Source organism: Miscanthus floridulus, chromosome 13 (genome assembly GCF_019320115.1).
Source record: "Miscanthus floridulus cultivar M001 chromosome 13, ASM1932011v1, whole genome shotgun sequence".
Lineage (NCBI taxonomy): Eukaryota > Viridiplantae > Streptophyta > Magnoliopsida > Poales > Poaceae > Miscanthus > Miscanthus floridulus.
Genome location: NC_089592.1, coordinates 64,010,593 through 64,037,618, shown reverse-complemented (window position 1 = coordinate 64,037,618; position 27,026 = coordinate 64,010,593). Strand labels below are relative to the sequence as shown.

Genomic DNA, 27,026 nt, shown 5'->3' with positions numbered 1-27,026 from the left:
TAACCCTTGCTCAAATGTGCCAACCACCAAGTGTACCACCTTGTGCACATGTGTTAGCATATTTTCATAAATGTTTTCAAGGGTGTTAGCACTCCACTACATCCTAAATGCATATGCAATGAGTTAGAGCATCTAGTGATACTTTGATAACTGCATTTCGATACGAGCTACACCCCTCTTAATAGTATGGCTATCGAACCTAAATGTGATCACACTCACTAAGTGTCTTGATCACTGAAACAAAATGGCTCCTACCATTTATACCTTTGCCTTGGGTCTTTTGTTTTTCTCTTTCTTCTTTTCAAGTCCAAGCGCTTGATCATCACCATGGCATCACCATCATCATGTTATGATCATCATTTGCTTCACCACTTGGAATGTGCTACTTATCTCATGATCACTTGATAAACTAGGTTAGCACTTAGGGTTTTATCAATTCACCAAAACCAAACTAGAGCTTTCAATCTCCCCATTTTTGGTAATTGATGACAACCCTTTCACAAAGATATGAATTAAAATTTAATTGAATCCATGTTGCTTGCCCAAGCATATTTACCATGCGTAAAAGGATATGAACAAGTTTCATGAACCCTAAATGGTAGCAATTGCTCCCCCTACATATGTGCTAAGAGTTTGGATTGTAGCTTGCACATATGCTTAGATAGGAAATATAGGAGACAATGTCTACCAAATAATGCTAAGGTATAAAAGATGGACCTTTGAAGCGTGATACCAATTAGAGTGCACTAATATACCATTCTTAGCACCATGGTTAGCTCGATACCACTTGGAAATAAAATCACTAGATAACATATGCATGCTAGTTTTTCATTTCATCATTCAAACCTACAACTAGCATACACCACACAAGTATGGATATTGAAATTTAAAACATGTGTCATCCAAGCAAACATATGAAATGCACATTCAAATGCACCATACAAGTTCATGAGCTTGCTCCCCCTACTTGTGTGCTCAAAATTTTAATTGATCCCTTTCCTTTGTCATATCTCTCCCCCTATGTCAAATTCTCCCCCTATCACTTATATCTTTATTTCTTTACCCCTTTGTTGTCTTTTCATTATCTTAGTACACTAATATCTTTTCTTTTCTCCCCATGTACTAATATCACTAATATCTTTGTTTTTCTCTCCCTTTGTCATCAATGACCACAAAGGTTCAAAATGTAGATGGGTTGAGATTATCAATGTCAATCAATAAGGTGAGGATCATTTTCCCAAATTTGGTTCAATCTAGAATACTTGCCAAAGACATTTAACTCGGTTTGATCAAAGGACAAGCTTCTTCACACCTCCAAATAAGGGTTATCTTGCACCATGTAGAGTTAAACACTTAGAGCTCATTTTCTAGATTAAACACTAGGTTTGCAAGCCCACAAACATATCATATTCTACCACTAGATCAAAATAAGCATAGAAGCAATAGTGGTACACACAATCATAAAAATCATTTGATTTTCATGAATGAGCCTATTTAATGTGAGAGATGACTAGATGCACTAAACATGTCCTTAGCAAGGATGTATGCCATGCCAATCAACTTTTACCTTGGATTGCTCGAAGGAGAGGCATGTCATATAAGTGAGGGGTGCATCAACACATATTTGAGAAATCCAATATGTTCAACTCATTCCTTAGCTTGCAAAACCTTTTCTCATCCAATGGTTTGGTGAATATATCGGCAAATTGATCTTCGGTGCCTACACTTTCAATGCAAATGTCCCCCTTTTGTTGGTGATCTCTTATGAAATGGTGGCGGACATCAATGTGCTGTGTTCTTGCATGTTGAACCGGATTGTTGGTCAACTTGATTGCACTCTCATTGTCACATAGCAATGGCACTTTCTTGAACTTGATTCTAAAGTCACTCAAAGTGGCCTTCATCCAAAGTATTTGTGCACAACAACTATCGGCGGATATGTATTCGGCTTCGGTGGTTGATAATACAATACTATTTTGCTTCTTTGATGACCATTAAACAAGTGATCTTCTCAACAATTGACATGTGCCTGAGGTGCTCTTTCTTTCAACCTTTCATCCCACATAATCCGAGTTGGAGTAACCAACTAGCTCAAACTTTGCTCCTTTGGGATACCACAAACCAATATTTTACGTATTCTTCAAGTACCTCAATATTCTCTTTGTAGCCTTCAAATGACTTTCTCTTGGTGAGGCTTGAAATGTTGCACACATGCATACACTAAACATGACATTCAGCCTTGATGCGGTCACATGGAGTAGGCTTTCAATCATAGACCGATATAATTTTTGATCTACCATATTGCCACTTGCATCACTATCCAAGTTGCCATTTGTTCACATTGGTGTGCTAATGGCTTTACAATCACTCATGCCAAACTTCTTGATCATGTCCTTGATATATTTGCCTTGACTCATAAAAGTACCATTCTTCAATTGCTTGATTTGAAGACCAAGGAAGTAACTTAATTCTCTAATCATGGATATCTCAAACTCATTAGCCATCATCTTTCTAAACTCTTCACAAAAGTCTTGATTAGTTGATCCAAATATGATGTCATCTACATAGATTTATAACACAAATAAATCTTTTCCAATCTTCTTGATGAAAAGAGTGGTGTCAACCTTGTCCATCGTGAACCCTTTAGAGAGTAGGAAATCCCTCAATCTCTCATACCATGCTCTAGGTGCTTGCTTCAAGCCATACAATGCCTTCTTCAACTTGTACACATGGTTGGGCTTCTCATCATCTTCAAAACCGGGAGGTTGCTCAACATATACTTCTTCATTGATATAACCATTGAGAAATGCACTCTTAACTTACATTTGATAGAGTTTGATGTTGTGGGCACAAGCATAGGCTAGCAAGATTCTAATTGTTTCTAATCTAGCAACGGGGGCATATGTTTCTCTAAAGTCAAGACCTTCAACTTGTGTATATCCTTGTGCTACCAATCTTGCTTTGTTCCTTACTACTATCCCATCTTGATCTTGCTTGTTTCTAAAGACCCATTTGGTTCCAATCACATTATGTCCCTTTGGTCTCTCTACTAATTTCCATACTTGATTTCTTGTGAAGTTATTCAATTCTTCATGCATAGCATTCACCCAATCAACATCCTTCAATGCTTCATCTATTTTCTTTGGTTCAATAGATGACACAAATGAGAAGTGCTCATAAAATGAAGGCAATCTTGATCTTGTTTGTACACCTCTAGAAATATCTCTAATTATAGTGTCCAATAAATAATCTCTTGCAATATTTGTTGGTTGGGGTATTGGAACTTGATTGCTTGCACTTGCTTGATCATTGAGTTGAGATGATGTACTAGCCACTTGATCTTGTTCATTTTCATGAAAGCCACTTGTACTAGCTTGATTTGTGTCATCTTGCAAACTTGAGTTAGAGAGCACTTGTACTTGATCATCTTCATCATCATTCACTTACCTAGGCCTTAATTCACCAACATCCATGTTCTTCATGGCATTTGAAAGTTGAATGCCTCTTACATCTTTCAAGTTATCATTCTCTTCTTGTGAACCCTTGGTTTCATCAAATTCAACATCATAAACTTCCTCAAGAGTACCACTATCCAAATTCCAAACTCTATATGTTTTGCTAGTAGTTGAGTATCCAAGTAGGAATCATTCATCATATTTCTTATCAAACTTACCCAATCTAGCGCCTTTTTCAAGATATAGCATTTGCAACCAAAGACCCAAAAATATGTAATGTTGGGCTTTCTACCATTCAAGAGCTCATATGGTGTCTTCTCTTTCAAGAGGTGACAATAGAGGCGGTTGCTACAATAGCAAGACATGTTGATAGCTTCGGCCCAAAAAGATTGACTCACATTATATTCACTAAGCATAGACCTTGCTATATCAATAAGTGTTCTATTTTTTCTCTCAACAAGGTCATTTAATTGTGGAGTGTACTTGGCCGAGAATTGATGTCTAATTCCAAATTCATCACATAACTCATCAATTCTAGTGTTCATGAACTCACTATCATTGTCACTTCTAACTCTCTTGATGGTTGTTTCAAACTCATTGTGAATGCTCTTGACAAATGATTTGAACGTTGCAAACACATCACTCTTGTCCACTAGAAAGAATACCCATGTGTATCTAGTATAATCATCCGCTATCACAAAACCATATTTGTTACCACCAATGCTAGTGTATTGAGTTGGCCCAAACAAATCTATGTGTAATAACTCAAATGCTTTACTAGTGCTCATCATGCTTTTCTTCGGATGGGTGTTTCCAACTTGTTTTCTGGCTTAACAAGAGCTACAAAACTTATCCTTTTCAAACACAACATCTTTCAAGACTCTAACCAAATCATACTTAACCAATCTATTCAATTGTTTCATTCCAATATGACCAAGCCTTCTATGTCATAACCATCCCATGCTAGACTTAGTGGACAAACATGTAGATAATCTAGCTTCACTAGCATTGAAATCAACCAAGTATAGATTCTCATATATAAGCCTTTGAAGATCAAATTAGAGCCATCTACACTTATGATCTCTACATCATCTACCATAAATATGCATTTGAATCCAAGATCACACAATTGAGCCATGGATAGCAAATTGAGGTTCAAGCTCTCTACTAGCAATACATTGGATATGCTCATGTCATTAGATATTACAATCTTACCAAGCCCTTTGACCTTGCCTTTGCCATTATCACCAAATGTGACACTATCATAACCATCATTATCATTGGTGTTGATTGAGTTGAACATTCTTGCATCACCGGTCATGTGTTGAGTGCACCCACTATCAAGAACCCAATGCCTTCCTCCGGCTTTATAATTGACCTACAAAAGAAGATCAATTTTTTTAGGTACCCAAACTTGCTTGGGTCCTTGAAAGTTAGTCACTAAGCTCTTTGGTACCCAAATGGCTTTCTTCTTTGAGCCCATCCATGGTTTACCAACAAACTTAGCCTTGACACCATTTGCACATTTGGTAAGCACATAGAAAGAATCAAGCTTAATGGAGGATACATTAGCTTGTGACTTCTTGTTCATGCACTTTTGCTCTATATGACCAACTTGCTTGCAATTAGTGCAAAACCAACCATTGTTCTTCACAAAACTAGTCTTGTAAGGAGCAAAGGCCGCCTTGCCTTTCTTGGGGGTATAGCCCAATCCCTCTTTATAGAGAGAAGCTTTTTGGCTACCCAAGCACATAAGCAAGCGGTCCTCACCACCATAGGCCTTAGCCAAGGTGGGAGTGAGCTTATTGACCACCTTCTTAAGGTTCTCATTCTCAACCATTAGTGAGGCATCACAAGTGAAACCATCACTACTAGATGAGGTGGAAGTGGAAGTACTACAAGAAGAGTTAGAGGGAGCAACAATGGTAGGCATAGATGATGATTCATTAATTATATCACAAGTTAAGCCTATATCTCAAGTCTCAACATGCTTCTTTTTATTTTGTTCATTAAGCAAAGAGGAATGAGCCTTTTCAAGCTTCTTGTGAGCCTTTCCAAGCTTCTCATGGGCTTCCTCTAGCCTCTCATGAGTTGCATTGAGCTCATCAAAGGCTTTCTTAAGGGCTTTTAGTTCCTTACACAAGCTTTTGCATTCCCTTCTCTTAATGCCAACGTGTTCTTTAGCATCTTCTAGCATGTTAAATAATTCATCTTTAGTGAGTTCATCATCATCACTATCACTATCATTTTCATTATCATGTTCTTCATCACTTCTATCATCACAAATTTGTACCTTAGTGGCCTTAGCCATGAAGCATGATGGAATGTCGAAGAGAGAAGGCTTTTCATTGATAGCAATGCTTGCAAGTGCCTTCTTCTTGGTGGTCTTGTCATCATCACTATCATCATCATCACTTGAGGAAGCATCACTATCCCAAGTGACCACATATGACCCACCCTTCTTCTTCTTGAAGGTTATCTTGTCCTTCTTCTCTTTCTTTTCTGTCTTGTCCTTCTTCTTGTTCTTGTTGCCATCATCTTTGTCACTATTGTATGAACATTGAGCAACAAGATGATCTTTGCTTCCACAATTGAAGCACCTTCTTGATTCTTCCTTGTTCTTGGATGAAGATTTCTTCCTTCTAGCACGGTAGCCATTCTTCATCATGAACTTCCCAAATCTCTTGACAAAGAGAGCCATCTTCTCATCATCCCATGAGCCATCATCTTCACCTAATGTATCTTGCTTTGCCTTGTCCTTGGATGATGTGGCCTTGAATGCCATGCTCTTCTTCTTCTCATCGTTCTTCTCCTTCTTTTCTTCCTTCTCATTATCATCTCTATATGTATCATCGTTCATTATATCTCCCAACACTTAGTTTGGTGTCATGGTGTCTAAACCACTCCTCACTAGAATAGTGACCAATGTGCCAAATCTTGAAGGCAAGCATCTCAAGAACTTGTGGGAGAAGTCCTTGTCACCTCTTCTCCAAGTGCTTTGAGATCATTGACAAGCACTTGAAGCCTATGAAACATCTTCGGCACACTCTCATCCTCCTTCATCTTGAAGCTTGCAAACTTCTCTTTGAGAATGTATGCCTTTGCACCCTTCATAGCTTGAGTGCCCTCAAATGATTCCTCTAATTTCTTCCATGCCTCATGAGCTCTCTCAATATTTTTAATTTGCTCAAATGTTCTCTTATCCAAAGTATCATGGATGGCACTAAGAGCAATGTCATTGTTTTAGAGTAGCATTTCTTCGGCGGCGGTGGGAGCCTCTTCATCATCAATCTCAATCTTTGTCTCTACCACCTTCCAAACCTTCCTATTGATTGACTTGATATAAGTTGTCATCTTAGCCTTTCAATAGGGATAATTTGAGCCATCAAATTGGGGTGGCTTCTTGGTGTTGTTGATTTGAGCCATTTTTGCACTGAAGGTTGTTAAGCCTCAAATCATGGTGACCTCGGCTCTGATACCACTTGAAAGGTCCTAATGGCTAGAGGGGGGTGAATAGCCTATTAAAAATTTCTACAACAACACTTAACAAACCGGTTAGATAATTATGAGACGAAGCTAGTGTTGCGCTAGCCTACTAAAAATATAAGCCACCTACCACAATTCTAGTTTATGTAGTTTCTATCCACATAATAACTATATCACTACACTAAGTTAGTGTGCTCTCAAAAGCTAACTAAAGAGCCACACTCACCAAACTAACAAGCTCTCAAAACTAGCTACACTAAAGAGCTTGACAACTAGTTTGCGGTAATGTAGAGAGAGTGAGCAAGATGGTTATACTGTCGTGTCGAGGAGAGAACCAATCAATCACAAGGATGAATACCAATGAAGACCAATCACATCGAAATCAAATGATGAGACAATGATTTTTTACTGAGGTTCACTTGCTTGCCGGCAAGTTAGTCCTCGTTGTGGCGATTCACTCACTTAGAGGTTCACGCGCTAATTGGCATCACACACCAAACCCTCAATAGGGTGCTGCACCACCAACACAAGATGAGAATCACACAAGCCACGAGCAATTCACTAGAGTACCTTTTGGCTCTCCACCAGGGAAAGGTCAAGAACCCCTCACAATCATCACGATCGGAGCCGGAGACAATCACCAACCTCCGCTCGATGATCCTTGCTGCTCCAAGCCATCTAGGTGGTGGCAACCACCAAGAGTAACAAGTGAATCCCGCAGCAAAACATGAACACCAAGTGCCTCTAGATACAAACACTCAAGCAATGCACTTGGATTCTCTCTCAATCTAACAAAGATGTTGATCTATAATGGAAATGAGTAGGAGGGCTTTGGCTAAGCTCACAAGGTTGCTATGTCAATGCAAAATGGCCAAGAGAGTGAGCTTGAGCTGGCCATGGGGCATAAATAGAAAGCCCCGACAAATAGAGTTGTTGGGCTCCTCACTGCACTAAACACAGGGCGACCAGACGTAGGACCCCAGCGTCTGGTTGCCCGATGCTTGCCACGTGTCATCGGTTTCAAATGCTAATCGTCCGATCTCAACGGTTATCAGTACATTTAAGTAGTGACCGGACGTGCTGCTCAAAGTGACCGGACACACCAACACCAGCGTCAGGTCATTTTCAGTAAGGTACCAGAAGCAAAAAATCACGACTAGATGCGCCCGGTCATGCCTGACCGGACACACCCAGCGTCCGGTCACTCAATGTCATCATACGTCATACTAACCAGACTCAGGCCCTTAGCGTCCAGTCATTTTTCCATGTCAGCGTCCGGTCATGAGACCAAAACTGCGTGCTCACTGCTGCCACTGACCGGACGCGCCGGTCCTATCGAGGCCAGCGTCCGGTCACTTACTGTGACCACGTTCACCTGGGTTTAGCCCCTGGACATATCCGTTACACTCTGTGAAACCCTGTCTTTTCTATACAGGGCGCTGGTGGCACTGTCGGACTGTCCGCACTCTACGGGCGGACACTCCCCCGATGAAGTTTCTAACCCTTGCTCAAATGTGCCAACCACCAAGTGTATCACCTTGTGCACATGTGTTAGCATATTTTCACAAATGTTTTCAAGGGTGTTAGCACTCCACTAGATCCTAAATGCATATGCAATGAGTTAGAGCATCTAGTGGTGAATTGAGGCCTCTCCCACGAAGAACAAGGATGTTGGTGAATTGAGGTCTCAATTTACCAACATCCATGTTCTTAATAGTATGGCTATTGAACCTAAATATGATCACACTCACTAAGTGTCTTGATCACCGAAACAAAATGGCTCCTACCATTTATACCTTTGCCTTGAGCCTTTTATTTTTCTCTTTCTTCTTTTCAAGTCCAAGCACTTGATCATCACCATGGCATCACCGTCATCATGTTATGATCATCATTTGCTTCACCACTTGGAATGTGCTACCTATCTCATGATCACTTATAAACTAGGTTAGCACTTAGGGTTTCATCAATTCACCAAAACCCAACTAGAGCTTTCAATACTCTCACCTGACCTGGAAAGCATTTTTTACCAGTTCGTGCTTACCCTTCGAAAATATAAAATTGAGCTTCAGCTGCTTATCCTATAGTTCATCCTTTTTCTTCTTTGGTTCCTCTTTCTAGTTAGGGATTGTTGGATTCAATTTATCTCTTACTAGGGCCCCGATCGCATTACGGAATCATCCTCTGAATTCCTTCGGCTCAAGGATCTTCCCTGCTGGTTTGACCTCCGTTATCACATAGCATGCCTTATCTGGATATTGGTTTGCTTTTCTATCCCCTCGTTTCCTCTTGGGCTTGGTAGTTGTGTTCGTGGTTGTGTCTTGAGGTTGTGGAGGAGAGGCCTCAATGTCCATCTCTGTGGTTGTTGCCTCTGCTCTCCTTTCCTCTACTCCGTCTTGTCCGGCGAGATGTCACGGACGTCGACGACATCTTTTCCAAGTTTTAGGAGGGACCTGTATATACGATAGATCAAAGTGTTAGCAGAGGTAACACAGCCAAAGCTTTAGCAAAATTTACAAGCTAAGGCTTTATCCCTACCTCCTCGTTCGGGTCAAAATCCTTGTCCAAATCTTATTCCATTGGCCTCCTTCTGGCTTCACGTAGGAAAGGATCCTCGGGACTTACATATCCCTCTTCTGAGTTCTCATCATCATCATCCTCTCCTTCTTCGTCTTCAGCAGCCTCTCTTGCTCTTCATTCTGCTCCCTCTTCTCCCTCGTTACACTGCTCCTGAGTAAGCATCACTTCTAAATCCTTTTCTAACTTGTTATCGAACTGCTCCTAAGTAAGCTAGTCCTCTAGTGCTTGCTCCTCATAGGTTGGCTGCTCATCATGCTCGGGGTATCGGGCTGCACTGTCTGGTGTCCGCGATATTATTTCGCGCTTTGTTCTAATAGATGCAAGGAAATGTGCTTTAGGTACGCGAGAAGGTATAAGAAATCAAAAAGGTCTATAAACCAAAGTAGTCCTATAAAACAACAATATATCAAAAAATAAGTAGTAGCAGTAGTAGATGCCTCAGAAACATGTCAATCATCATTTAATCATGAACTTAGAGCATCAATGCATCATAACAGAGAAGATAGGAGAAAGTAATGTAGGGGCGGCTGTTAATGATGCCAAGTTCCTCAAAAGTTCTTGATCATCAGCTCATATTCCATATAATATATGGACTTGGATAATTTCATCATCGGCAAAACAAAGGAGAGGAGAGGGGAGATTTGACAAAAAAGCAACAGCTACTTAGCAAACATAGAGCAGCTGATGGCAAAATTAGCCAAAAAACAACAGTGGCCCATTGGTCCTATGCCCCCAAGCTGCAGCAATGCTAAGATTATAAAAAAAAGACTATTAGATTGGATGAGATCTAATAGGAAAAAAATATCAGACAAATTCAGATCAAAGAACTACTGTTCTGAATTATCAAACCATGTTAGATTGTTAGCAAGGGTATGCCATCCGTTCTCTAAAATTTTCAGGGTATGTTATTTTTGTATTTTTTATATAAGGGAAGTGTATACTAAGTTCATATGGACGGTAGCAGTTTCAGCTGTGCTGCTAGAACTTCAGAAGGCAGCTGATGATTGCATTATCATCAAGTCAATGATTTTCATTTAAACTTACATTTTTGTGGTTTTAGGAGTTGCATTCACGAAACATTTGATCCATCTACATGCCTATCAACCACCAAATGAGACACGACACGTCCTAGAGGTACTGCATCAAACTCCTATAGATAATTAAAAATGCCATATAACATAAATTGTGTTACTATATTTTTTTTTTCATGTCAGATTGAGGCTCATTCTGGAGGTGTGAATGATATAGCATTCTCCTGACCAAATAAGCAACTTTGTGTGGTTACATGTGGAGATGATAAACTGATAAAGGTATGAGATGTGACTTGTCTGGAAAATTCATAAACTTTTTTTCATGGCTTGTCTCCTTGAACTTCATTTTCGCTCTTTAGGTATGGGATATGCATGGACAGAAATTATTCACATTTGAAGGGCACGAGACGCCTGTGTATTCTATATGTCCACATCACAAAGAGAGTATTCAGGTGCGTTGTCTGAGTAATATGTACACATCAACATTTCATTCTGGATGCGATACCAATCTTTGTTGTTGATGCCTTTTCTATACCTAGTTTTACTTTGTTGTTTGCTCTAGTTTAAATTTAGGGATTATGGCTATGGAGTTTCTACTACGATTATGGCATACAATATAGTTATATGCCTATTCAAATGGAAAAGAGAGAGGTCTGCATGTGGATGACTTTTAAGTGAACAGATGTTGATTTTAGCAGTATTTATGGTACCTCTGTTTTGTTCGCTATAGCATTTGTCCAAGAGCTGTCCGCACTGTTTATCATCAATTTTATAAAATTTCTAATTGATATTCCATTCTAATCTATTTAATTAATAGAAGAATGATCTTATATAAATTTAAAATCCTTTGGATTATTCACTTATTCAGACAACTCTATGTTTTTATGTTACAATTTCCAGTACTCAGCAGCATTGTCAAAATCAAGTTTAATACATGACTTTCTTATGTTTGATGCAGTTCATCTTCTCAACTTCCCTTGACGAAAAAATTAAGGCCTGGCTTTATGACAATATGGGATCTAGGGTGGACTATGATGCTCCTGGCAAGTGGTGTACTACTATGCTATATAGTACTGATGGGACTAGGTAAGAATAGATAGGTTGGCTCTTATTTTTACCACCAAAAGTAGTTCTAGTTTCAATTTTTACTATTGAAACAATTTGCTTCTCTTTCATGTGAAGGTTGTTCTCATGTGGAACGAGCAAAGAGGGAGACTCATATTTGGTTGAGTGGAATGAAAGTGAAGGATCTATCAAGAGGACTTATTCTGGATTCCGTAAAAAGTCAGCTGGTGTTGCTGGTGTAGTGCAGTTTGATACAGCTCAGAATCACATTTTGGCTGCTGGTGAAGATAACCAGATTAAATTTTGGGATGTTGATAATAATAATATGCTGATCTGCACAGATGTTGAAGGAGGCCTCCCAGTTAGTCTCTGCTCTCTTTCATGTTTGTCCTTATTTTTGGAGGGGTCAATCTAACCATTTTACGTTATGCCAGGCTCTTCCTCGCTTGAGGTTCAATAAAGAAGGCAATCTTCTTGCTGTTACTACTGTGGACAATGGTTTTAAGATACTTGCAAATGCTGATGGTTCTAAGCACCAGCTAATTGCAACACTACAAATGGTAAGACAATGGACTGCTATCAACCTGCACATCAATAAGACTCACATAACTCACAGTATAATGGACTGCTGCATAAGAATTTAGATTCTTATAACCAATAAAATCTGCTGGGAAAAAAATTAGGCATGCCTTTCTCAATAATGTAGGCACAGTCAGACCAAAACTTCATGCAAGCATGCCAGCAGTAACAAAACTTCATGCAAGCATGCCAGCAGAAACATCTGGGAAAAAAAGAAGCAAAGCATGGGCGACCCCTTCCAGTATTTTTGAGACCGGCTTTCGTATATCCCTAACCAAGGTAACCATAAGTAAAGAGAAAATTGTGCAGATTTTGCAACCACACCAAGGAATAATATAAAAGCACACAAAATAGCAAAGATTTAATCCATAGTTCACAGCAGTTTTCCACATCTCACAGCTAAACCAAACAGAGGAAAACAGATGACTATATTGTCCACGAGGTGCTGTAATTCCTAATATTATAACCCCAAATATATAATTGTTAGTTCAGGAGCATTTTGTAATTGTATGCACAACCCCTCAGTTTTCGCATAAATATGGGGTACTGTAACTGAAGTAGAGAGTGATGAACCACATTTGAACAGAATGGTCCTCAAGGCCTGAAACTCTCCAACTCGGAAGGCTCTCTACTCAGGCCCAGAGTGACCAACAGCTGTGCTCAGGTAACAGCCGGCATCACGCTAAAATCATACTAGATAAGGGTCCTACATTATTGCTATTACACACGGAAACATTACACGGTAGATTATGAGAAAACATGGTCCGAATAGAATGAGCAGGACACAAATGTAACGAACAGGATGAATAGTGCTTATGTAGAGCAGATATCAAAATATCCAAGGCAGTAAACTTTGAATCACCAGTTCTCATTCACAAACAGAAAGAATGGACATTACAGGTTGAAAAGGATATTCTAAGCCAATGTAATTAGGGATCCACTTTTGTAAATATCAAATAAGCTAATCATTCAATAACCTACCTGGTATCTTGTATAAAGGTTCAATTATTCACCCTAGAACCAAGTACAACAAATCCAGTGGTCTATACATCAGATGAGATTGTTTCCATGATAGCAGTTACCGTTATATGTTTCAGAACCATAAATGAATTAATTAGTAGAGGCCAAATAAGTTCACGAACTATTTACTGTTTTCCCAAATAAATTTTTGCTCTCATGAAGCAACAAACAAAGCATTAGTTCATAAGAAATTGTGTGTCTAATTTAGTGAATATTCTATAAAATCTACAATTCCTTACAATACATTTGTCCAGATCAAATTCTCAGGCTACAAGAATCTTTCGAACTATGCCTTTTGCTCATCAAACTAAATCTTTCTTATCATGGCCACTCCTATCCCAAAATCACTAAAAATCCATACATAGTAGATAATAGTTAGTGCAACCATTTGAAATAGGATTTATTAGAAGAACAATAATATAGAGCTTATTTTTATTCTAACCGGTCTATTCAACCTGTAATGACATACGGGGTCCAAAAAACAGCGACAAAATACCCAAGGCAGTAAATTTTGAATCACCAGTTCTCATTCACAAATATTATTCATCTCATGAGCAGATAGGAGAAAGAAAGAAAGATAGAGATGAGCGAGAGGGAGGGAGGAAGGGTTGGGGCATACCAAGGGGTATGATGGCAGTCAAAGCTCGAGGTCAGAGAGGGAGCACCGGAGGAGGTCAAGGTCACCGAGGGAGCACCGGGAGAGGTCAGAGCACATGGGCCGACGATGTCGTTGGAGATAGAGGTTAGTGAGGGAGCTCCGGTGGTGCAGCCAGAGCGCATGGCCAGGCCGGGGAGCACAAACCGTAGCCCCGCGAGGTCGTCAGAGCGTGTGTGCGGGGCGGTGAGGTCGGAGCTCTAGGTCGGAGAGGGATCCGCGGTGGTGGCGGGGATGGCAGCCAGAGCGCATGGCCGGGCCAAAGGAGCACAAACCCTTGCCATCGGTGAGGTCATCAGAGCGCGTGCACGGGCCGACGAGGTCAGAGGTCAAGGTCTGAGACCGAGCGACGACAGTCCGGCCGGCCGTGCGAGCTCTCGCAAACCCTAGCCATCATGGCGGCCTAGGGAAAGGCGACGTTTGGGGCACGGAGGAGGCCTGGGGGACGGAGGCGGTTATGGGAGGAAGGCGGCGATAGGCCACGGAGATGGTGGCGGCGGCGCGGGTGGCGGGGAGAATTTGTGATAGCCTGACGGCGTCTGCGAGGAAGAAGACGCCCAAGACTTGATGAGATTTTGGCCAGACGCGGGCTCTGGAATATATACCCAGAGTCATTTGTAGGGGCGGCTCTAAAGACCAGCTACCCCTACAAATGCATTTGTAGGAGCGGTTTCTTATTCAACAGCCCCTACAAATATTTTTAAATATTACTTCTACATATTTTTTATAAATGTGTAAATATATATATAAATGTATAAATGTAATAAAATAATTTGCTATATTTTCTCGTACACATAAAAAATTACTTGCTTATATATAGATAAAATGATACATTTTATTTTGTAAAATAAAAAATATAATTAAAAAAATTAAAATTTGAATTTGTGAACTTTGAATTGAATTTTAAGACAAAAATGATCTAAAATAAAAATGTTGTAAACATCAAAGTTGTAGAATTCATCAAGATGTACAACTTATATTTTGGTCATCTTTTCATTTGACACAATTTGAAAAGTTAAAATTTTGAATTTCAATAAATGGTAATTTCAAACAAGATTTTGAAACCTTAAATGATCTCAAATAAGAAAGTCATGAACATAAAAGTTGTTGAACACATCACTATCTACAACTTTTATTTTGGTCATCTTTTTATTTGACTAAATTTGAACAGTTCAAATTTTGAATTTTAATAAATAGCAATTTTAAACAAGATTTTGAAACCTTAAATGATTTCAACTAGAAAAGTCATGAATATAAAAATTGTTGAACTCATCACTATCTATAACTTTTATTTTGATCATTTCTTCATTTAACATAGTATTAGTAAACATTATTCATAAATCCACATATCACTCATTGCTTCATAAAGTGTACGAGAGACATGTTGATTTGTGAACAATGTTTACTATCACTTTATCAGATGAAGAAATGATCAAAATAAAAGTTATAGATCTTGATGATTTATATAATTTTGGTGTTTATCAGTTTTTCAGCTGAAATCATTTGGTGTTTCAAAATCTTGTTAGAACTTATCATTTTTTAAATTTCAAAATTTGAATTGCTCAAACTTTATTAAACGAAATGAATGACTAAATCAACACAGTAACTTGATAGGGCATGATTTTATAAAATTTTAGGAAAAAATCATCATATTTGGAGTTAGTATGAGGGAGAAAGACTAGTTATAAATTTTACCTAGAGATTAAAAAGAAAAATAATAACTATTCATGATGATCAATGATGAACAAGTGTAATTTCTCTTTTTAATTTATGGCTGAAACTTATAACTAGTTTTTCTCCCTCATACTAACTCCAAATATGATGGTTTTTTGTAAAATTTTCTAAAATCATGCTCTATCATTTTAGTCTGATCATCTATCTTTGTCACTAATTTTAGACAATTCAAATTTTGAATTTCAGAAAATAACAACTTCAAACCTGATTTTCAACCACTAAATGATTTTAACTGTAAAAGTGATAAATATAAAAGTTGTATAACTCGTCAAGATCTCCAACTTTTATTTTGGTCATCTTTTCATTTGACCAAATTAAACAGTTCAAATTTTGAATTTCAATAAATATCAACTTCAAATAAAATTTTGAAATTTTAAATGATTTCAACTATAAAAGTCATAAACATAAAAGTTGTTGAACTCGTCACTATCTACAACTTTTATTTTGGTCACTTCTTCATTTGACAAAGTATTAGTGAGCATTGCTCATAAATCCTCATATCACTCATAGTTTCATGAACTATATGAGAGACATGTTGATTTGTGAATAATGTTTACTATCACTTTGTTAGATGAAGAAATAACCAAAATAAAAGTTGTATATCTTGATGAGTTATACATCTTTGGTATTCATCACTTTTTCAGCTAAAATCATTTGGTGTTTCAAAATCTTGTTAGAACTTGTTATTTTTTAAATTTGAAAATTTGAATTGCTCAAACTTTGCCAAACGAAAAGAATGACCAAATCAACACAGTAACTTGATAGGGCATGATTTTAGAAAATTTTAGGAAAAAAATAATCACATTTAGAGTTAATATGAGGGAGAAAGACTAGTTACAAATTTTACATAGAGATTAAAAAGAAAAATCATAATTGTTCGTGATGATCAATGATGAATAAGTGTGATTAATCTTTTTAATCTGTGGCTAAAATTTGCAACTAGTTTTTCTCCCTCATACTAACTCCAAATGTGATGATTTTTTCCTAAAATTTTCTAAAATCATGCTCTATCATTTTAGTCTAGTCATCTATCTTTGTCACTAATTTTTGACAATTCAAATTTTGAATTTAAGAAAATAACAACTCCAAACCTAATTTTCAACCACTAAATGATTTCAGTTGCAAAAGTGATGAATATAAAAGTTGTATAACTCGTCAAGATCTCCAACTTTGTGGGGGGTACGACCCTGGATACCCATGACAGACCGCATGGGTTGCGCCCCCAGGGGCGGCCCAGCCCACAGACGAAGCCTTACGAGGCCCGACTCTGCTCGGCGCCTCCTGCAAGACACCGGGAAGATATCCTAAAGATACTACAAGATCTGTTAGGATACATATGATTCCAAGATTCCTATAATCTGTTATTACTTTCCGGTTATTTCTCAGATCTAACAGACTTGTAACCCTGCCCCCGGACTATATAAGGCGGGCAGGGACCCTCTCCAAACTCACGCAATATCATACGATGCTAATACATACCAACAGACCATAGGAGTAGGGTATTACGTCATACTGATGGCCTAAACATGTCTAACTCATGTGTCTCTGTTGCCTTCTTATTCTTAATCACACGCTTCTCTGTCGATCAGTCTAACTTCGTGGCATACCCCTCAGAGGACTGCCGACGATATTCTGTCGACAATTGGCGTGCCAGGTAGGGGTGTGCGTGTTGTTTCCTTGTCAAACAAGATGGCTTTTTTCCTCAGGCTCTTCGTCCCTCCTGTAGCCCAGCTAGATCTTCACGGTTGGGTCAATCTCGTGGATCATCAATGCTGATGGAGTCAAAGAGCTCCTCAAGCCGGTGTAGATCAATTCTGCGCCGATCACCCCCGCACCTGTGACTATAGATCCGATCTCAGAACCTCTTCCGAGGTCGCTTTCATCGACAACTCACCACCTGCTTCCTCGCTACCAGAGGAGGTAGATCAACAAAGATGATCTAATCGGTTCAATCGATCAGGTTGGTCAGAAGCTCGTCAATTGTCTCTCCATCGCTGAATCGGCTATGGACACTCTCGTTCAACGCCGACCACCCTCCGATCCAGATCTATTGGAGGCTGCTTGGAAAACTCCAGGGGTTGTAGCCCTACCCTTCGGGTTCACCAACGTCGCCGCCACCTACCAAGCTGCCCTAAGGGGCAAATTCACCAACCCGTTTGGAGATGTCCATCCTCTCGCCGACCAGTCTCCTCTGGCCATCAACATGCTGCACGTCAGCCAACGCATTGAAGCATCTCTCCAAACCATCTTAGAGGAGAATCCAAACTCTGAGTCACTGGGCTCTATGGAGACCCTCGGCGAAACCACCACCGAGCAACTTCCTCTCCTGCCCTTCCGTGGAGGCGTGATCTTCAACATCAGTGTCGATAGCCCCCCTCGGAACGGCGAAACCAAGGAGGAACACACCGCTCATGAGAACCAGAACGTCAACCGCGCTCAGCGCCGAGCAAACGAGATTGCCCTTGTGAGGGCCGAGCAGCAGCTTGACTCACAAGGAAGGCCACTCCAGCATAACCTCGATGATGAGTTTGTCCATATTGACGGCCACGACGCCTACAAGACTCCAAGCGCCAATCTGGCAGTGGCCGCCAACGAGCTCGCCTAGCTCCCGCAGACCCTAGAGGTCGCTAGGGTCACCGCAATGCTTAAAGCAACACACTGCCAGGTCAATGAGATCTGCTAGGATCAGAGACCTTCTTACTCCATAACCTCGATTCACTTATCAGTCACCACAAGATCCGATCACCGCCCAACTCGTTTCACCGACCAGCGCCACGATGATAGGCAACCCCTCTAGGGTGGAGTTAGGGGCAACCGCAACGAACATCACCGCTAACACGACTAAGAGGTCTATCAGGACATCCAAGTGCACCTCAACAATCTTCGAGATGCACGATGACGTATCAACGAACGCCACTTTGGTTGACATGAAGAAGTACGCCACCACCAGGAGTACGAGCAAGAGTACGGAAACCTAAACTCAGCTCTCGAGCCGATCAACACCGGCAACATTGTAGACGATGGCGTCGATAACCCCAAAGGGCCCCCAGCATTCATGAGGGTGCCCTAAACACTTCAGTGGCCCCATGGTTTTAAAATCACTAGGTTTGAGCCCTACGAAGGAAGGATGAACCCGACATAGTGGCTACAGGCTTACGCCACTGCTGTTCACACCACCGAAGGAGACACTAGTGTCATGGCGAACTATCTTCCTATCATGCTCACGCCAACCGTCATGAACTGGTTCACAAGTCTTGCCCCAGACTCCATCGGATCCTAAGAAGAGCTTAAAAAGTCTTCATCGACAATTACATGGCTACGTGCACTCGGTCGGGCACCAAACACGATTTGAACCGCATCAACCAGAAGCCATCCGAGCTCCTCCGTAGCTACATCCGATGCTTTTCCAAGATGAGGAATTCTATTCCCAACATCACAGAAACTAAGGTCATCACTGACTTCATCCGAGGACTCCATCACCACGAGCTTCGCTCCAAGTTCAACCACAAGCCACCTATAGGGATTGGCGAGATGATCACGATTGCCAACTAGTACGCCAATGCCGAGGAAGCTGATGTGTGCTTCAACGAGGATGCAGGCACTCATCGCCCAACATGCCGCTACGACGACTGCCTCGACGATCGATGCCACAACGACCGCTGCTACGATGACTATAGTTACCATCATGACAGTGGCCATGATCGTCCAGAAGGACCCAAGTCTGGTCAAAATCGCCACCGTCGGCCAGACCACATCGTCGCTACCGTCAATGAACCTTGCATCAAGCGTAACTACGATGAGCAGTACAAGAAGATCCTTGATGGCCCGTGTCCTCTCCACAAGAACACCAGGCACATGATGAAGGACTGCCTCAGATTGGCTAAGGAGTTTTAAGACAAAAAGCTAGACGACGACACCAACGATGGAGCCGGAGAGCGCCGACCACCTAGGGGCAATAACAACGCCTTCCAAGACCATGACAAGGTGGTCGCCACCATCTTTGGGGGCCTCGCCTCCACTAAGAGTAGAAGAGAACGGAAGCTCGCTGCCTGGCGAGAGCTCGCCGTCACCATGGAAGACGCCGCCACCAACCCCAGCTATTGCCCATGGTCCGAGGTCCCCATCACCTTCAGCAAGGCCGACCAGTGGGTGGACATCCCCCACATAGGGCATTTCCCCCTTGTCGTCGACGCAACCATCAAGAAGGTGCTTTTCAAAAAAGTGCTCGTCGACGGTAAGAGCGCTCTGAATCTCCTTTTTGCTGGAGCCCTAAAGGAGTTGGGCCTCAGGATAATAGATCTCACACCCTCAGACTCCTTCTAGGGTGTGGTACCTGGTAGGGCATCCAAACCACTTGGAGAGATCACCCTACCAGTACAGTTCAGCACGGCAAGCAACTACCGCGTTGAGCACATCAACTTCTACATCGCTGACTTCAACACCACCTACCACGCCATACTTTGTCGGCCAGCTCTGGCCAAGTTCATGGTTGTACCGCCCTATGCTTATCTGGTGCTAAAGATGCCTTCGCCCGCTGGAGTCCTGGCCCTACAGGCCAACCTCTCCATCGCCTACGCCTGCGAGACTAAGAGTCTTGCCCTCACCAAAGCCACCGACCTCTCCATCCAGATGGCTAGTGTGGTCACCGACGCCAAGATGGTGCCCGTCGATGACCTAGAGATCCCATCGCTGGAGCCTCCTCGCTCCTCCGCCCAAGTCCAAGGAAACCAAGGAGGTCGACCTCAGCCTCGATGACCCCCCCAAGACCGTGAAGATTGGGGCTCACCTCGACCCCAAATAGGAAAGCACGCTTGTCTCCTTCCTATGTGCCAATGCCGATGTGTTTGCTTGGAAACCTATAGATATGCCGGGATACCACGGGAGAAGATCGAGCACTCCTTGAATGTCTCACTGACAACCACATCGATCAAGCAAAAACTCTGTTGATTCGTGCCAGACAAGGAGGCTATTAGGGTAGAAATAAAATGACTCCTAGCTGCCGGACTCATAAAAGAAGTATATCATCCTGAGTGGTTAGCAAACCCTATTCTTGTTCAAAAAAAGAAAAAAGAATGGAGAATGTGTGTTGATTACACTGATCTTAACAAACACTGCCCTAAAGACCCCTTCGGTTTGCATCGGATAGATAAGGTTGTAGACTCCACCTCTAGGTGTGAACTACTCTCCTTCCTCGACTATTACTTTGGCTATCACTAGATCTCCCTCAAGGAAGAAGACCAGATCAAGACGTTGTTCATCACGCCCTTTGGTACATACCGCTACACCACCATGTCCTTCAGACTCAAGAACGTTGGGGCGACTTATCAAAGAGCCATCCAGATGTGCCTCGATCAACAGATCGGCCGCAACGTCAAAGCTTACATCAACGATGTGGTCATCAAGTCCAAGACCGCCAATGATCTTATCGCTAACCTCAAAGAAACCTTCGCCAACTTGAAAAGGTACCGATGGAAGCTGAACCCTTCAAAGTGCATCTTTGGAGTTCCATCTAGTATACTGCTGGGCTACATCGTCAGTGCACATGGCATCGAGCCCAACCCTGACAAGGTCTCCACAATCACTAACATGAAACGGCCAACATGCGTCAAGGATATACAAAAGCTTACAGGCTACATGGCTACTTTAAGCCGCTTTATATCACACCTCGGTGAAAAGAGCCTACCTTTCTTCAAACTCCTCAAGGCCTTCGAGCACTTTTCCTGGTCGGAGGAGGCAGACACAGCTTTTGAGTAGCTCAAGTTGTTCCTAACAAAGCCTCCGATCATGACGGCGCCATGACCAGATGAAACTCTCCCGATCTATATCGCCGCTACTTCTCGCATTGGTAGCACTACCATTGTGGTCGAAAGCGAGGAGGCCAACATTTGGTATACTTCATCAGCAAGGTTCTTAACAAGCCCAAGACTCATTAGCCTCAGGACCAAAAGCTGCTATACGCCATCCTGATTACGTCACGCAAGCTCTGCCACTACTTCAAGTATTACAAGATCACCATGGTCACCGAGTTCCCTCTAGGGGACAGTCTCTGCAACAAAGAGGCCAACGGCCGCATCATCAAGTGGGCGGTTGAGCTCAGCACTTACTCCATCAAATTCAGAAGCAGGCCTACCATCAAGTCTCATGTGCTCGCTGACTTCATCGCTGAGTGGACCGAGATCCAAGAGCCCATCACCGCCACTTGCCCCGAGCACTAGGTGATGTACTTTGACGGTGCTCTCAACATCAACGGTGCTGGTGCGGGCATTTTGTTCATTACGTCGACCAAGGATAAGCTCTGATACATTCTTTTCGGCCTCCAACAATGCTGCCGAATATGAAGCATGTGTCCATAGACTCCGTATAGCCGTTGAGCTCAGCGTTAAATGCATTATGGTATACGGGGACTCCATGCTAGTCATCAACCAACTCAACAAAGATTGGTCCTGCTCCAGTGAGAAGATGGATGCATAATGCACCGAAATCAGGAAGCTTGAAGGGAAATTCTATGTATCGAGTACCACCATGTGGTACGAGATCAAAATTAGCTCGCCGACCACCTATCCAAGTTGGGCTCCTCTCGCGCCATGATTCTACCAGGGGTCTTTGTTCAAGATCTCTTTTTGCCATCCATTAAGGAAGAGAAAGAAGTTTAGGAAAATCCCCCCACTGAGCAGTTGGTACTTATGGTACCTTCACCAGCCACCGATTGGAGGGGACATTTCATCAAATACCTCACCAGCGCTGAAGTACCCACCGACAAGACTGAAACCGAATGCCTAATCCGTCGAAGCAAGCATTACGTGCTGGTGGATGGCAACTTGATGAGGAAAAGTGCCAAGGAAGGGATACTGCAGAAATGCATCACCCAAGAAGAGGGAGTGAAGCGACTTCTCAAAATTCACCCTAGTTCCTATGGCAACCATGCGGCCTCGAGAAACCTAGTCGGCAAAACTTTCTGAGCTAGTTTTTACTAGCCCACGGCCATCTCCGATGCAGAAGGCCTCGTCCGATGTTGTGAAGGATGCCAATTTTTTGCCAAGCAAATACACGTGTCGGCACAAGAGCTGCAAACCATCTCACCTTCCTAGCCCGTCGCATGCTAGGGACTGGATATGATTAGGCCTTTCAAGCCAGTGCCAGGTGGTTCTGGTATGTGTATGTGACCATCGACAAGTTCTCCAAGTGGATTGAGAATAAACCGCTCGTCTCGGCTACTGCAAAGAAAGCAGTTGAGCTCTTCAAAGATATCATCCACAGATTTGGTCTTCTGAATAGCATCATCACCGACCTCGAAACTACATTTACTGGCCATCACTTTTGGGACTTCTACGAAGACCATTGCATCTCCATCAAATACGTCTCCGTTGCTCATCCTAGAGCCAACGGACAGGTCAAACGGGCGAACAACATGATCCTTGATGCCCTTAAAAAGAGACTATATGAGAAAGAAGAAAACCACCCTAGCAGATGGCTCAAGGAGCTACCAGCTGTAGTCTAGGGACTGCGTACTCAAGCTAGTCGCAGCACCGGTGTATCTCCATACTTCTTAGTCTATGGCTCAGAAGCCATACTACCAGCGGATATTGCCTTCTGAGCACCTAGGGTGGAAAATTATGATGAAGAGCAAGCCGCAGCTATTCAGACAGAGGATGTCAACAGGGCTAAGGAAGAACGCCTAATCACATGCGTCTGCATAGCCAAATATTTAGATGGCCTGCGGAGGTACTACAACCACAACATCAAAGGTCGTTCATTTGCTGTCGGTGACCTCGTTCTCCGTAGAAAATAAAAAACCAAAGGGATGTACAAGCTCTCCTTCCCCTAGGAAGGGCCTTACGTCGTCAAAGAGATTACCCAACCAGGGTCTTATCGCCTATGTGACTTAGATGGAATTGATGTCCCCAACTCATGGCACATCGAACACCTTATATGTTTCTTTCCTTGAAATGCTCTAGATATGTACTCTCAACTTTATGATGAATAAAGTTTTTGTCTCCATAATTTGTCTCCATTTTTTCTCTATTATGGTTTAATCTCCACTTACAATCACCGAGCTTTCAGCTACTCCATAATGAACTCCAATACAAAATCGCCATAACTGTGCCGACCACATTCCTCCAAATCTCCAACGTTTTTGCCAAACAGGTTTCTCCAAATCGCCGACCATGTTCCTCCAAATCTCCAACATTTTCACCGAACAGGTTTATCCAAATCGCTGAACACGTTTCTCCAAATCTCTAACATTTTCGCCAAACAGGTTTCTCCAATTCACCGACCATGTTTCTCCATGTCTCTAAAACATTTCGCCGAACACCGAGCAGCACACGTTCCGCTCTGTTCTCTATGGAGAAGACTCAGTCTCTGATCTCTCCCTACATGTCATATGGGCTCCGCGCTCTGTGTTATGGGTGGTCGGTTGTGATTCCTTAGTCATGCCTGTTCCTCCTACACGTGCATGGGCTCCGCGCTCAACGTTATGGACTATGGGCTATCCAAGGCCGATAGTTCAGTAAAGAACTAATTGCTCGGACACCACTTATACTTAGTGTTTTCCTAAACACTAAATGGTAAACAGTCGGTCACCTACTGTTTAGCCATTATTCGGGGAAAACATCCCATTAAACGGGCTAAACGGCCAATTAAACAGGGTAAACGGGTGATTAAACGGAAACAGCGCACCACCATGTAGCATTTACACGGTGTTTAAATGGGCTAAACGGCCGTTTAGGCAAACAGTGCTTATACTACATTTATCTCCAAGTTATTTCGCCAACCGCCGAGCAGCACACGTTCCGCTCTGCGCTCTATGGAGAAGACTCAGTCTCTGATCTCTCCCTACACGTGCTATGAGCTTCGCACTCTGCGTTATGGGTGGTCGGCTGTGGTTCCTTGGTGATGCCTATTCCTCCTACACATGCACGGGCTCTGCGCTCGATGTTATGGACTATAGGCTAGCTAAGGCCAAAGAGTTCAGTAACGAACTAACTGCTCGGACGCTAATTATACTACGTATAATTGCATTAGGGTTATTAATACAACGATTCTTCACCAAAAATACCAGCAAACTGCATAAACATGCACTTTACAACATTTATACACATACATAAATGTTTTCTACGCTCTCGCACGCTCTAACTACCCTCTCTAGATGTTATAGATAATTTTCTCCGAGTAGGTCACCGAGCCTCACCATCGCCGTCCGTCTCATCGAACAAGTCGATGTCGCTAGCCAGCTTCTTCGCCGCGTCCTCCACCTCATCCTCCAACTGCTGGTGCTCCGCCTCACCCATCCCTTCGGTGAACCCGGCCGCTATCAACTAAAGGTCAATGGCTAGATAGTGGGACCGAACCACCGCAAGGGCGTGAGTAATGGCGGTCACAATGGCGTCGCGGTTGAAGCTCTTGAAGTTCTCCCACACTGCCTTGCACTTTTTGATGACAGCGTCTGGACACGGCGGCCTGCCGTCGGGCTAAGGAGCCACCTCCAGGTCGACGTAGTCGAGCACCGGTTTAACCCCATCAACTATGGTGTCAAACTTGTCCCTCTAGGTCCAGGCATCCTACTCTAGCACATCGAACTATGCCTTTACCCTCCGACAATAATTTGTGGGCATCGCAAGAATCCAATGAGCCAAGATATTACTCCAGCTATAACTCCAACCAAGAAGTACTCACTGTTCCGCTCCTCCATCAGTTTGTCTGCTCGCTCTGACTCCTTTGCTTTCTCCTCTCAGAGTTGCTCGAAGGCTCAGTGCAGCTGGCCAAGCTCCGCATCGCACTCTACAAGCACAACAATCATCATCAACACTATGAATGTCAAGCAATACAAAAACATTTAACGATACACCATACCTGTCTTCTGCTCGGATACGCTTTTGAGCTGCTCAGACTTCTAATCTAGTTGCATGGAAGCACTCGCTAGCTGCTTGGACTTGCCCCATAGCTGCTCAGACGTAGCCACCAGCTCCTCGGACAGGACACCCTTCTGGTATTCTAGGTCTCGTGCGTTGGACTCTGCAAGGTCTCGCTCATGCTGGGCCCTCTGGATGTTTCTCTCCATAAGGTTCATCGCCTTCTTGAGTTTTTCATTCTCCTCAGCGAGGGGCTCCATCCTCTTTATCAGCTGGTGCCACTGCTCGGTAGTCCGAGTTATCCCCTGCAAAAACGTGAAGATTATGAAGAAGAACTCCGGTCTCCAACATCAAAGTGGAGCATTCTAGACGCAGTACTAACCTTGATCTACTTCATCACCCTAGCAAGGGTGGACTCTAGTATCCTGAGCTCCCTGGTGGTGTCCTCCTCCTCCTCGACAAACACTACCTCATCGCCGTGCTTTCGGAGGATTCGGATAGCTTGACGTCGAGGTTCGTCACGCTCGATCTCCTCCACCTTGTCCTCTGCCGCAGATGGAAGCACCACCCGGGGGCTCGGTGGCTGAATAGCGTGTCCAACCATGCCCTCCAATGTCTTAGGGAGCGCTGTCTATATGCCTCGCTCTGCATCAGATCAGCTCGTCAATCACCAAAAAAGCATAAGGAATGACGGCAAAGTAACTCCAAGGCAATGATACTTACGGTTTGGTCTGCCAGTACAATTTTTTGAACCGGAGCTACCTACTTGAGCCCCTAGGCGTGATCATGGGGTCAACTCCCATGCTCTAGGGTGGAGGTTCCACCTTCTCCACCGCCGGCCTCTCCTCCACCGGCCGCTCTGGGATTCCCGTCGCCTGCTGCTTGGGGACTCCCGTCGCCTGCTGCTCAGGGACTTCTTTGCCTCTCTTTGATCGTACCTCCAAGCGCGTGTTGTGTGGAGGTGCCTTTGTGCTCAGTGGAGGAGCCACTAGCACTTCATCGTCATCGGACCACTCGGACACTACGGTGGCTTCACGTCTGAGTGGTCCGGTCACCACCAAGTGAGATGACGCCCGGCTTGAGGGGAGTGGCACCCACCATTTTTCTCTTCTTCTAGGCTAGCTCATCTACCATTGCCCTCTTCCCCTAGACCTTCTTTGACAATGGGGGAGAACTCTCTATCCAACCAGCGTCCGTGCCTCTAGACTCTGACGAGGCGCTTACCGCACCTTCTTCAGGCTGAGCCGGTGGCTGGGTGTCTACTCCCCTCGGCCAATCACCCCTCGACACACTTGAGAAGTACACCGCTCTTTCTTGCAAATGGATCTTTGCATAAGTGAATGTTAACACTGGATTTTGGTCAATTCTGGAAGATGACAGGTAGACCCACATGCGGGAAGAAGGGTGTTTGGCAAACAAAACAAGCGGTCGGCTAAATGCTTGTGCGGTCGGTTACTCTAGAAGGCGGTAACTCCATTTGGGAAAACAGAAGATGCCAGGCAAGACCGATCGGAGAGATGAGAGTTGTAATAATAAAGGAATCTATAAGTTTAGGGTAAGGAATCGTAAGTTT

The 27,026-nt window shown here is 42.9% G+C and overlaps 1 protein-coding gene and 1 long non-coding RNA gene across 2 annotated transcripts in view; one reads left to right on the top strand and one right to left on the bottom strand.

The window, feature by feature from the left end:
• LOC136499922 (probable cytokinin riboside 5'-monophosphate phosphoribohydrolase LOGL3) overlaps positions 1 to 27,026 on the bottom strand; it is a 77,085-nt gene that overhangs the window by 5,555 nt on the left and 44,504 nt on the right. The gene's annotated exons all lie outside the window — the stretch shown is intronic.
• On the top strand, positions 10,578 to 11,566 carry LOC136501825 (uncharacterized). Its single transcript, XR_010770380.1, has 4 exons — positions 10,578 to 10,652; positions 10,733 to 10,828; positions 10,909 to 11,001; positions 11,508 to 11,566. It is a non-coding gene; the product is annotated as an uncharacterized lncRNA (long non-coding RNA).